The sequence below is a fragment of the Ostrea edulis genome, chromosome 9, assembly GCF_947568905.1.
Source record: "Ostrea edulis chromosome 9, xbOstEdul1.1, whole genome shotgun sequence".
Taxonomy (NCBI): Eukaryota; Metazoa; Mollusca; class Bivalvia; order Ostreida; family Ostreidae; genus Ostrea; species Ostrea edulis.
The window spans coordinates 2176434-2180601 of record NC_079172.1 but is presented as its reverse complement, the minus strand read 5'-3'; the positions used below and the strand labels follow the sequence as shown (position 1 = coordinate 2180601).

Genomic DNA, 4168 nt, shown 5'->3' with positions numbered 1-4168 from the left:
GTAGCTACAACAACGGCCAAACAGTGTGCACATGGCAAGTACTTTTCTTTTTCTTCATTTTTTCTCGGTCTGTACTTTGGTACGATAGTCCGTGTTACCTTTTCAACGAATGCTGCTGTCATAGGCGAGAAACGACTCCGTGACCTGGACTGGTAACAATACCTAATGATAAAAATAGGACATAATTAGCATATATCTATGATTTAAAACTTACTCAGTTTTTGGACTTGCAAGAGACATGCCTTAACTTCCTCATTCGTTCCATCTGGAATGATGATGATGGACTCACTGCTGATTGGCATCTCCTGGGACTGAATAGTAATCAAATCCTTAACCTCTGATGAAGAAATAATATGAAACAAATTTTAGCAATATCTGTTAAACGAAATGCTATAAAACATGATTTATTTTCAAACAATTGGAAATGGTACCCATAGCCATTCAAATGGAAAAAATAATGTAAAAACAGAAAGATATTGGGGATTTTATATCATATGAACAAATAGCATTTATTCTAATATTAACAAGTACAGTCTAGACTCACCGTCTTATGTGACCATTCAAGAAGCTAAGAAGAAAAAAGTCACAAGACAGGGAGTCCCTTTTAAACAGTCCAAGACAGTCTCCAGGGCTTCCTCATTCCTGAAACTATACTAACTCCAGAAATGTTATCTATATCTAAAAACTAGTTTTTAATTAATGCACATGTGACTGATTTTTTTAAATTTTAGATGCTTTTTTTCTGTAAAAAATTACTTACAAAATGGTATAAGGGGAGTTGATTCATCAACTATATTGATAAAATTCTTGAAACAAATGGGATATAAAAGTATGTTAATGTATTTTTGGCTGGCAGGTAATGCACACCTTGGTTATGTTATCTGTAACCATGCCAATTTTTGTACACTTTTACAAAGTGTTTCACATGAAATTTCATCACTAATAAATCAAGATAATTCTGAACATTAACTGCATAAAAAAAATATCAAACAATGTTCCAGGTGTCCGACTTGCAATTTGCCATTTATATTATTTGACTAAGATAGGCTATCCCCCAATATATCCTTCAAACACAGATTGATTACATGATTTCTTTATATAAATACATAATGTTATTGTAGTATCACTAGCTCATTAGTTATGGATGAATTACATCTGTTTTAAAATATGTCACCACATCTGTTTTAAAATATGTCACCAATTGAAAAATAAATGATATTTTAGTTTATATGTAAATTTTTTATTTAATGAATTACTGTCAATCAAATATACCTGGAAGAACTGCAAGAATTAAAGGAAAAATTGGGAGAAACATATTATACAAATCTTGACTGAAATTGGGGGCAACACTGATTAGGGGGCTCACATTATCAATGTCATCCACATTCTAAAATTATCCTTGTCACCCAAACAGACTCTGATAATACTCCTTCACTCACAGGAATTATATTACAGACATACTAGCTGGTTCTCTACTCATCAATCATTTACAAATCCTTGTATCTGTTAATTCTGCGAGCAAACCGGTGCACTGTGCATCCATTGTTTGTGTGTCTTGACTAAATACCTACCGGTATTATGATGTCACATTGTTTTTGATTCGCGAAGGTTTATTTACGTCAGTCAACGAATCTATAAATTGGATGCAATACATTGAAATTATCAGAATATTACATGTATCTCCATATTATTCCTATCCGGTCAGTATTAAAAAAATATTGACTAGTCAATATCTTTTGGATGGGCTACCATTTCAATTGTTGACTATTCGTCAATACAGTGAGAATACATTACTGAATATAACAATATAAATTAACAACCTACCTAAGTTGAAGGAAATCCAACTAGTAGGAAGTTCATTAATTCCTTCTAATAAACTGCCATTTCTTGCTAATCTGGATAATTTTGGCTCATTGTGCACAACTCCAGATAAATAGTCACTATTTATCTCATATTGGTCCTGAAAAATACAGCCTAAATTGCGTTTATTCAAATAAATACTGTGGAAACATTAGAATTTGTTGTACCTCAATTTTTGTAGAATTCATGGGTACCCCCACCAATGATTTTACATCCTAATCAAATCATATTTACATCCACTAAGTTTTTTCCTTCATTTCTTATGAAAATTGATAGGCTAATACAATAGTCTATGAACAAAATATCAAATCTAACCAGTTTGAATGACAAAGATTGGCCAGGTAATTTTAGAGAAGTTAAAAAAGAGCCTATAGGCCACATTGCTCACCTGAGTTACCTTGGCTCATATTTAAAGATTTTTCCTATATATTCGCATGTAAAACTTTGATCCCTATTGTGGCCCGAAACTACTCCCAGGGGCCATGATTTTTACAAACTAGAATCTGCACTATGTCAGGAAGCTTTCATGTAATTGTAATTTTTTCTGGCTGAGTGATTTTTCAGAAGATTTTTAATGATTTTCCCTATACAATGTACATTTGTATGTAAAACTTTGATTTCCTACTGTGCTTACCCCCGGGGACCATGATTTTTACAAACTTGAATCTGCGCTATGTCAGGAATCTTTCGTGCAAATGTAAACTTCTTTCATCTAATGGTTCTTAAGGAATTAAAAAAAAAAAGATTTTTATCTATTTATCAGTTATTAGTTATGTAAAACGTTGATCCCCTATTGTGGCCCCATCCTAGCCACAGGGGGTCATGAGTTTAACAAACTTGAATCTGCACTATGTCAGGAAGCTTTCATGTAAATCGTCGCTTTTCTGGCTCAGTGGTTCTTGAGAAGAAGATTTTTAAAGATTTTCCCTTTATATTTGTATGTAAAACTTTGATCCCCTATTAAGGATGAGCGGAGCCCCCTCCCTCCAATTTAGGAGTACGAAGTTTGGACAAAAGAGACAATTTAGGTTCCTTTTCTGCTTGTCAACAATTGTAGAAGACAATTCTCCTCCGACTGTCCCTATACACTTTGAAAAACGATTCTGTGTGTTTGCTTACTATTCTAAATCTTTCCAAAATAATCACTCAGTGATACGAATTACATTGGTTTTGCAATTGGCAGCCGCCATATATAAATTAAGTGGCGGCCGCCAGATAAAATAACTGGTGGCCACCAGTTAATGTATATGGCGGCTGCCAGTTAAAGTGGCATAAATTAAGTGGCGGCCGCCAGTTAAATAAATATTAATTCTATACCCTGGCACCTATCGGCTTCCGTACAAAATCGATTATTCCATTTAAAAATGCATGAATTTCCAGGTACGTTGATGAAAAGTTACAGGAGGGACAATATTGTTCAAATTTTGACCTTCGGGGCAGAAAAAGGATTTCCCTGCGACATCAGTTTCTGTTACACAAAACAGAAATAACTTTTAGATATTCAATCAATGAACCCAAAAGAGTTTAGAAGTTAAACTGTAAAGAGTAGAATTCCTAATGATTATAGCAAAACCTCAACCTTTGTTACTTTTACCCATCACTAGACCAACACAAATATATCCTACTAACCTTTTATTTTACATTAAAGCCTGTAAGTACCAAGACAACATGGAGGCCATCTCTTTCCTGTAGAATTTCAAAACATATAAGATACAGAACTAGTAATAAATCTAAAAGCTAGGTAGATTTAGTCAAAACTTCTCTAAAATTAGAAATTTGGACATGACTCAGTTGATTTAGTTGCTATGCTAATCCCATGAATATTCAATCTGCCAAATATATGTAGGCTATGGTAAAAATTTGACATAACACTAATGAAAGTACCCAATGTATTTATATTTTCTATATACATGGGGTTAAGGGTACATCACATTGACCTATATAACTATTTCGCTAGAAAATAAAACAAGTTTGAATTTTTGTACCTTGTCATTTGGATCAACAGAATTAATTTCTATGTTGACATCATCAGCTGCATATACATCAACAGGTATCATCACCAGGGTCTCCTTCATGCTGCCACCTGCAAGTATATTTCAAGCTCCTTAAAGTCCAAAGGTATATCATAAGCACTGAGTGACATTTTAGATAAATAAGCAATAGCATTTACTAAAATAAAGTTGATCTTTGATATCTCGAATATCAATATCTCAAATACCATGATGTATGCATATATGGAAGTGAGTTGGAAAATCAATCACTGTCTCTTTATGTATTTTAACCTCAATATCAATGTCTCGAATCCTCG

The 4168-nt window shown here is 33.4% G+C and overlaps 1 long non-coding RNA gene across 1 annotated transcript; it reads right to left on the bottom strand.

Moving 5' to 3' along the window:
• Positions 1–250: 250 nt before the first annotated feature.
• On the bottom strand, positions 251–3546 carry LOC130049991 (uncharacterized). The gene is made up of 3 exons (XR_008798339.1): positions 3490–3546; positions 1825–1960; positions 251–337 (listed from the first exon to the last, which is right to left on the bottom strand). It is a non-coding gene; the product is annotated as an uncharacterized LOC130049991 (long non-coding RNA).
• Positions 3547–4168: the final 622 nt, after the last annotated feature.